Source organism: Astyanax mexicanus, chromosome 10 (assembly GCF_023375975.1).
Source record: "Astyanax mexicanus isolate ESR-SI-001 chromosome 10, AstMex3_surface, whole genome shotgun sequence".
In the NCBI taxonomy this organism is placed as follows: Eukaryota; Metazoa; Chordata; class Actinopteri; order Characiformes; family Acestrorhamphidae; genus Astyanax; species Astyanax mexicanus.
The window spans coordinates 2,034,843-2,044,363 of NC_064417.1; the positions used below are offsets into that span (position 1 = coordinate 2,034,843).

Below are 9,521 nucleotides of genomic sequence, written 5' to 3' on the forward strand. Positions count from 1 at the left end.
ATAACATTCTTTCTAACTAGACTTTCAACAAGACTCAGCAAGATTCTCTCTTAAACAAGACTCTCAGCATAACTTTCTCTCTAACATGACCTTCAGCAAGACTCTCTCTCTAGCATGACTCTCAGCCAGACTCAGCAAGACTCTCTCTCTAGCATGACTCTCAGCAAGACTCAGCAAGACTCTCTCTCTAGCATGATTCTCATGAGGGAATAGAAAGTGGACAGGCTCTCCATTAACCAGCTGTGTTGGTCCTAAAGCTGCAACACCTCTGTTTGTGCGATAGATGGCAGTAAATTATTTTTTTTTAAACAACGTGAACATACATATACCTCCATCCCTCATATATAGTTCGTAATTAATTAATTAACAACCATAACACTGAAACCACTAATGGGTAACACACATAACGGATTTGTTGGGGGCATGTTTCAACCTATGCCTAAAAGCGTGTGTGTGTCCCAATAAATCTACTTCTGGAAACTAAAAAGCAATACACAACAATTCTGCCATTTACATACCTGTCAAGTTTTAGATTTAAAAATAAGGGATATTTTCCTCTGTACGCTTAAAGCCGTCCCACCAGCCCAACGAAGGTTCAGTATCCCTTACATTTTAAGACAGGTTTACAAAAAATCTAAAATAACCACAAGTGAACCACTTACACACTACAATTAGATTATCAGAATCTGAAATGTTGTGGACATTCCTACATATGTCATTCTTTTAATACAGCCAAATTAAAAACCCTTTGCTATATATTTTTTAAAAAATTAAGATTTCATGTCTTTTTTTGTAATAAATGCACTCTTTTATATGATATATTTTTTATTTATTTAATGGATTTAAAATTGAACAAAGGGTGCACAAATTCTGCTAAATTACTGTTGGTGACCTAAAAATAGTATCATGAGCTTTTACTAAAAGGACATGGACCAGATATGTTTCATCAGTAAAAATTAGTCCTAAGGGGCCTGCACAATAAATTTTAATTAATACTTCTTTCTTTTGATCACTCCACCCCTGATTAGTTCAAGTAAATTTCGGTCCTCTCCACATTTCTGCTTAAACTGAGTCACAAGCTGTATTTTTTTATTTTAAAAGGTTTAATCTGTGTGTTTTATTTTGGAGACGAATATTTTTAAGCAGCTATCAGAAAAATATCATCACAGTTTACATGATTAGCCTACCGTTACCTTTCTTTTAGAAAAATCGCCGAAAATCCAGATATGTTTTAACATCAGCAGCTCCGACTAGCTGCCTGAACTCACAGCGACGGGGGGGGGGGCTTCCCCACACTGACCCTCCTTTGCAAGCTGATTGGCTGTTTCTCCTGAAAGGCGGGACTTTCTCCTTGAATCGGCTCCACGATTGGTTAAGAGACACAGAGCGGTCAGTGCCCTGTCTCCTCAATAATATATATTTTTTTATTTTAATATAATACGGGAAATTTACGGGAAAATACTAATACGGGAGGACGGCGGGAAAGAGGAGTAAAATACGGTAGTTTCCCGGCCAAAACGGGAGACTTGACAGGTATGCATTTAAATACAACTAACATAGACACACGGAGGAAGCAAAAACGAGTGGAAAACGAAAAACAGGTAAAAACGGGTGGAAAACGAAAAACTTTAAATACTTACAGGAGTTTTATTTGTTAAATGCAAATTAATAAATCTTATTAAAATCTTACTTCATAGTTTATATAGAGAAGTAGTAATAAAATAAAATGTTACAATTAAAACAATATTTTTTATTTACCTTTCAAGGTTTTTTGTATATTAAAAACTATGTTCATATGCACTTGTTTTTGTAAAGAATTGTCTGATTAAAACCTGATTAAAAAATCATATTCCTTATACTTAATGTGTTTAGGCCTACACAGTACACTCTACAAACAAACAAACTGAAGGTAAGTGATGAATTATGTTAATCTGATCTTTTGCCAAACTACTTCTTTGATTTTTCAAATATGGAAGTTTTAAAAGTAAAAATACCAATAATAATAATTTCTGGTGAACAGCTATTCTGTTTAACACACTTTTTTGTTGGTTTGTTTTGGTATTATTTGTTTGTTTGTTTATTTATTCATTTGTTTTGCTTTGTGTTTATTTATTAGCTTATTTGCTTGCAGGTTATACACTTACAAACACCTGATTAAGAGGACCTTAGTCCTGTAGTAGTGTGTGGGGCTTCCTTTTGCTCGTAAAACAGCCTCAATTCATTATGGCGTGAATATTAGTTTGAAATTCTGGTCCATGTTGATGTGATTACATCACACATTTCCCACAGGTTCTTTTTGAGCACTTTCATCTCACCTTCTACCACACCTCAAACGTGTCCTATTGTATTCAGATCCGGTGGGTGGGAAGGCCACTAAAGAACACATAACCCAATCCTGTCTTTAACTTTCGCTTTGTGATATAGCAGATCATGCTATCAGTGAGCAGAAGTAGCCGTCGGAAGTAAGCAGAAATAGAGATTTATCATTCCAGGCTTTAATCAACCATTTTTTACTGCCCAAGTTTAGGTGAGAATGTGTCTACAGCTCTGCAGCCTCAGCCTTCTGTTCTTGGCTAACAGAATTATAAAACTACATGGTCGTCTGCTGTTGTAATCCATCCAGCTTTAAGATTTTATATGTTTTACATACTGAGATGCAGCAAACTATGTAGTTTAACTATTCTCCATTGACCTCTCTTATTGACAAGATATTTCTTTCTACAGAACTCCTCATCACTGCATGTTAATTTTTTCTGTACTATTCTGAGTTAACTCTATTCTGAGTTTCTTCTAAAAACTCAAGAGATCAGCTGTCATTAACTTTCTCATACCAGCCCATATCTTTTCATATCTATTTCACGCTAAAAAGCAGTTAAGATCAAATCACACATTTTTCCATTCATATATGGTTGATCTGAAGCTGTTGGCCCAAATCTGCAGGGTTCAATTCATTGCACTGCAGCGACATGATTGCCAGATTAGACATTAGTAAGTATGGGCAGATGTTCGGTGTACTCCTCATACTAATAAAGTGGTAGGTGAGTGTTCAGTATATTGGGTTTGTTTGTTGTTTGAGTTTTTAGTCCAGAATAGTACTGTACTGAGCCAACAATAATAATAAAAAAAAATCTTTCCTTTAATTTGCTCTTCTTTGTACTGTTATGCATTGTTAATAGTTGATTTCTAGTCTTGTTTTTTGTATTCCTAGTTTTAGTTACTTAGTATATTATTTTAATTATAACGTCTTGTATTTTATTTTAGCATTGTTCTGTATTGTCTTAAATGTATTTCTTATTCCATTTTTATTCATTTTAATTCTGTTATGTTGATGCTAAAATATTTTAATCACACAACAAAAAGTATATCCTCTGCTCTATTTACACATATACAAATGCAGTATAAATGTAGGCATTATCACTGATCACTTACTAGCATGCATACTGTATATATGTAGTACAATGTCGGTGGTACAACTGCATATTACCCTTGTTCACCCTTGCAGTTGTAACAAACAGTTATTAGAAAAAATGTAGATGCTTATGGGTGGAGCATGGAAAAGTCATCTAATGCTGAAACAGACATAAATGATAAGCATAAAAATCCCAATTACTGAGCTAACCTAAAGTAAACTAATGCTGTACCTTTGCTTTATGATTTTGAAATGATAAATACGATAAGGGTTTAGAGTTTAGAGTTTAGAGAGCTCTTAAACATCCCACACTTTACTATAACCCCATTGGCCCTGGATGACACTGGTGTATTGGAATGTATGTGGGTGAAAGAGGTGTGGACTTCTCATGTCTGTGCATGTAAGTTCCTCCCCTCAGTGTTGCAGAATCTTTCCCAGGTGCTTTTGAATGATAGGCTGTGGGTTTAAACCACCTTTTTAACACGTGAGCCTAATTTCATGGTTAGCTCTTATGTTCCACCTCTGTACCAGTTGACAGCACATCTGCATGCACTGCTCTGTAACTTTTCCTCTGTTTTTATAGTGATATCCCATTTAATCACAGATAACAGTGTCTGCAGAGCCATTTGAATGTCCCTGCAGTAACACGATGACTAACGTGATGAGGTGCATGGAAATGCATGCAAGGTTCTGTTTTTGCATACTGTTGTAATAAGTGAAAGAGAGCAAACAATGCATGACCTGTTTATTCTGTTTATTGAGAAAAACATGGTTAATATACCCAGGAACAGACTGTTGCCAAGACAGTTTGAGTCATCTAAGAGCCTCTGTTATCTCATTTCAAAAGGGAAATTTATATAGATGGATTGATAGTAATCATAACAATGTTGTTGCTGTGTAGTTTTAATTTAAGTTTGTAGACTAGCCGTAGTGCACTGTTGTAGACATGCAAATGGAATATATTAAAGAGGAAGATGGATGATCACAAACCATCAAACCACCAAGCTGCTAAACTGCTAAAATTTTTGCTGCACCAGGAGTAAAGCAGCATAAAGTTATCCAAAAGCAACATGTAAGACTGGTGGAGGAGAACATAAAAAGCATGAAAACTGTAATTAAAAAATAGGATTATTCCACCAAATATTAATTTCTGAGCCCTTAAAACTTTAGGAATATGAACTTGTTTTCTTTGCATTCTTTGAGGTCTGAAAGCTCCTAAAAGTTTTTACCGACCTCACCTTTTTGCTGCAGGTAATTTATTTTTTACATGTCTCAGAATGCTGTCCTAGCTCACTCTCACAAAGAGCTTTTACTGCTAAAAATGGAACCTGGACACACAAACATATTTGAATACCAGCATGAACATTGCAAATACAGCAGGGCTGCCTACTTCCTGCTCAACGTGCTTGTTTAACTTTACCCCTGTGTTTATGGTTTATGCATGCACTTTCATTTATGAGGACAGTTTTTTAACAGTAACTTGTTTATCAGTATCACAAATATCACAATACATAGACTATGAAAAATCTGCCCAAGCTCTGCCCAAAACTATAGCTATACCTGGATGTATGCAGTATGCAGTATATGCGTTCCTGTGGTTCTTTAGTAAAAGTTACAGCAGTTTGGTATTTGCATGTGTGCGCACATATCCTCTCAGATGCTATCTTTCTGAACAACTAGTCCCTGATCAGATCCAGAGCCGTACTGTCGAAATCAGATCGAAATCAGGCAAAAACATGAAAAGAGATTTTCACTGTCTGGGCATGCTCAGATATTTCAGTGGGATGAGCTGCTGCATGTGTTCTGTTATGGCAAAAGATTTAAGAGACAGTCACCCTGGGTGCTCTGTGCTCAGTGGTACTCAAACTGTGGTATGTTTTCACCTGCAATTTTCATAACACGTAGTGTTCACTCCTATCCATATAAATATTTCACACTTCTACTCAGTGATAAAACTCCTGCATCCGGACTGCAATTGAAAAAACAGGAGGACCAGTGAGTTTTTAGGCTTTTTTCTCGGTCACATGGCATCGCGGTGTTCAGTAGCTCCCCCATTTCCACTCGCTGTTGTATTTTAACGTGGATCTCTGTGGAAACAATGACACGCCCAAAGTGTAATTACGGTGCACAGCAGTGGACAAATATCTATTTTATTAAACGTGAGGAGATGAAACTCAGAGATGTGCGTCCGGACGGGACTAAAATCACCGGAGGACCACAGAGTTCAGAGAAAAACAATAGATAATTCAGCCTGTCATTTTTTTTCAAAGGACATTTGAGATAAACACATACATGGTTGTCCTGGATGGGAATAAAATCACATAGGATAAAAACCCCCCATAAAAGAGAGAGAAAATTACCCCAGAACCCCCTGAGAAACTAATCCCATCCAGATAGGGCCTAAGGCACACTTAAAATCCTTTAACGTTCCCAAAAATCAACAGTGCGCCTTATGTTTTAAGAGCATGTGGGTAGCTGCTGCAGTTCTAGAATTTGAGCTTCACACAGTTTCGGCTCTGAGATATCGTCAGAACAGGCTGTACGTGCAGCCCAGATCAGATCATGCATCCCTTAGTATTTTACATATTTAAAAAAGTGGTGACATTTTATGTTGTATACAAACTGACTGAAATACACTGACATACAAAAAGTCATGGGATTAGAGTATGCAAATTGAACATGCTATCACAGTCCCATGGAAGCTCTATCAGTTGGCATCAAATGACAAGATGTCACTTTAAAGTATAAATTAAAGTATAAAACATACAGCTCTGGAAAAAAAAATAAGGCCACTTCAGTTTCTGAATCAGTTTCTCAGATTTTGCTATTTATAGGATTATGTTTAAGTGAGTAAAATGAACATTGTTGTTTTATTCCAAAATCTACGGACAACATTTCTCCCAAATTCCAAATAAAAATATTGTTATTTAGAGCTTTTATTTGCAGAAAATGAGAAATGACTGAAATAACAAAAAAAGATGCAGAGCTTTCAGACCTCAAATAATGCAAAGAAAACAAGTTCATATTCATAAAGTTTTACGAGTTCAGAAATAATCAATATTTGGTGGAATAATCCTAGTTGGTTTTTAATCACAGTTTTTTTCATGCATCTTGGCATCATGTTCTCCTCCACCAGTCTTACACACTGCTTTTGGATAACTTTATGCTGCTTTACTCCTGGTGCAAAAATTCAAGCAGTTCAGTTTGGTGGTTTGATGGTTTGTGATCATCCATCTTCCTCTTGATTATATTCCAGAGGTTTTTAATTTGGTAAAATCAAAGAAACTCATTATTTTTAAGTGGCCTCTTATTTTTTTTCCAGAGCTGTATTCTTAGTTTCTATTCATTTATATGAATAAATTGTATTATTTTCTAAATGTGTCTCATAGTTTAATCACCTCATTCTAACCAAACTGCTTCAGAATGCATTTCTCCAGACTCTTCCTACACGCAAAAACATGCTTAACTGCGGTCAAGCCCAAGCAAGTCAACTGTTCCGAAACATTCTTGGTTGATGCACCACTCCGGATACATTCTTCATCACCCACAGATGTGTGTGTGTGTGTGTGTGTGTATGATTGAGTGTGTGTATATGAGTGTGTGTTTATTTGCTAATCTACCTACAGAATTATCTTCATCGACCCCCTCAAGGCTAATCCAGATGCTCTAATACACTCTGACATATTATATTTGATAGAAGAGCTTAATGATCTCCAGTCGACTGGAGCGTGAGCACAGAGATCTGTACTGTGTGGGAATGTCCACGGCTGTAACTTTTACATGTAAAGACTTGTCGCTGACAAGGCGTGTCGACTTTACCACCAACTTCATGAAAACTGTGCAATAGTTTTGCAGCTGAATAACAGCCTGAATCTGTGTAGCAACTGAGCTTGAAAAATGTCACAGTTTTGAGGAAGCCTTGCCTTCTATTGAAAATTACTGCTTTGAAATTACTGTTGCTTCCTATTTAATATACAGCTCTGGAAAAAAAATAAGAGACCACTTAAAAATGATTAGTTTCTTTGATTTTACCAAATTGAAAACCTCTGGAATATAATCAAGAGGAAGATGGATGATCACAAGCCATCAAACCACCAAACTGAACTGCTTGAATTTTTGCACCAGGAGTAAAGCAGCATAAAGTTATCCAAAAGCAGTGTGTAAGACTGCTGGAGGAGAACATGATGCTAAGATGCATTAAAAAAAAACTGTGATTAAAAACAAGGGTTATTCCACCAAATATTGATTTCTGAACCCTTAAATATTTATGAATATGAACTTGTTGTTTTCTTTGCATTATTTGAGGTCTGAAAGCTCTGCATCTTTTTTGTAAATAAATGCTCTAAGTGACAATATTTTATTTGGAATTTGGGAGAAATGTTGTCTGTAGTTTATAGAATAAAACAGCAATGTTCATTTTACTCAAACATAAACCTATAAATAGCAAAATCAATATATATTTGCAGTGGTTGCTTGGCATGAGTAGCAGGTTCTGTTTACGCATTGAAAAACATATACTGTACATTAAAGAGCATATAATGAAAAGATATTTAAGCAAATAAAAGCACCTGATATGATCGACACACTGCGACTCAATGTGTTGGTCTTGGCTGTAAAAAAAAATGCACTGACATTCCAGTCACATTTACATTCCAGCAGTATGTAAATAGATTATTTGTTTACCTCAAGGGCATTTTGGGAAGGCCTGGTCTGTAAGTTGGTGCCAGATGGATGGGATGTTTCCTTTCTGAAGTTGTGTGGTTTCACTGTAAGCCCTGGATAAGTTCAATTTACCTGAGCAAACAGTTACCTTAAAAAATTAAGGAAATGGTAATGAAAACTTAAGTACCGGTAAGCATAAATTTTTACAACTGAAGGAAAATTTATTTAACTTTTTTTGTTATACTGTAAGACCGGATACGTTGAGTTTATTTAACTTTTTAAGGCAGCCAGTTAGCTCAATTTTTTTAAATAATAGGGAATGAAAATTTGAGATAGCCTAAATTAAAACATCAAGTTATTACAACTAAAAGAGAAGTTGATTTAACTTTTTTTATTTTTGTCATACCAATTCACAAAAAAATTGCACAACAAATCTACTTATAAATATATATGTTGATTTATTTTTACTTTACTTTAGAATTTCATTTTACTTAAATATATATTTTATAAATATTCACACTGTAAACCTAGAAAAGGTGAATTTAGAGGCCAGACTGTTAATCATGATATATAATCTACACGTTTACCTAAGGTAGCCCCAGGGGGGAATGACTACAAACTAATGGTGATTGTTAGTCAGAAACTGGAGGTCACACCCAGTATGCAAATAGATTGTGCCAGAGGCCAATAGAAAATAACTAAAGACTAAACTCAGTTATTATAAGTTGGTTCAACTCTGTTAAAAAGATCTATGTTTAAATGGTAGAGTATATGTGCCCACAAATGTTCAGCTAACTCAAAATAGTTCAATAATGTTTAGAAATATCCAATTTTACATTAAAGAATCTTCATTTATTTCAGTTCAAACAACTTATAGGTTTAGTGTGTGGGTTTGTCCACAACAGACCCAGCTTTGCCAAAGTTTGCCATAATTTGCTCAAAATTTACCATAATAAACGTCTTTCAGTCATCTTAAACAAATCTGACTTCTCATCAACAAGCTGCTTTCATCTGCAGAACTGTGGCTTAATAAATGTTTTAAGTATTTTTTTTTACTGCATCATTTAGTGAGGAAATTCTAGAAACTGTTCTGAAGATTGGCCTACAAAACCAACAACATTAAATACATTGCTTTATATATATATATATTGTTTTTAAAACAGAGGTGTTTAATTCACTAATGGGGTTTAGTCTGTAACCAGAAGACTCTAGTAAGCTGGGAACCTGTAAGCTGGGGCTTTCAGTGTGAAAGTTTACTTTAACCACACCCTTTGGCTCAAGACACTTCTTTTTATAACTCTGGTAGAAAGTCTGGCAGAAAGAGAAGTAGTGCCAGGCACGGCTTTCACTCTTATCAATCTACAATTGCACCCAATCAAAATTTCACCTGCCTGCCCTACAGCTCTATAATGACCAGACACTGCAGTTCACCAACTATCAAGTTTACATA

At 35.5% G+C, this 9,521-nt stretch overlaps 1 long non-coding RNA gene across 1 annotated transcript in view; it reads left to right on the forward strand.

Moving 5' to 3' along the window:
- The window catches only part of LOC125804807 (uncharacterized), a 163,667-nt gene that overhangs the window by 92,349 nt on the left and 61,797 nt on the right, over nucleotides 1-9,521 (forward strand). The window lies entirely within an intron of this gene.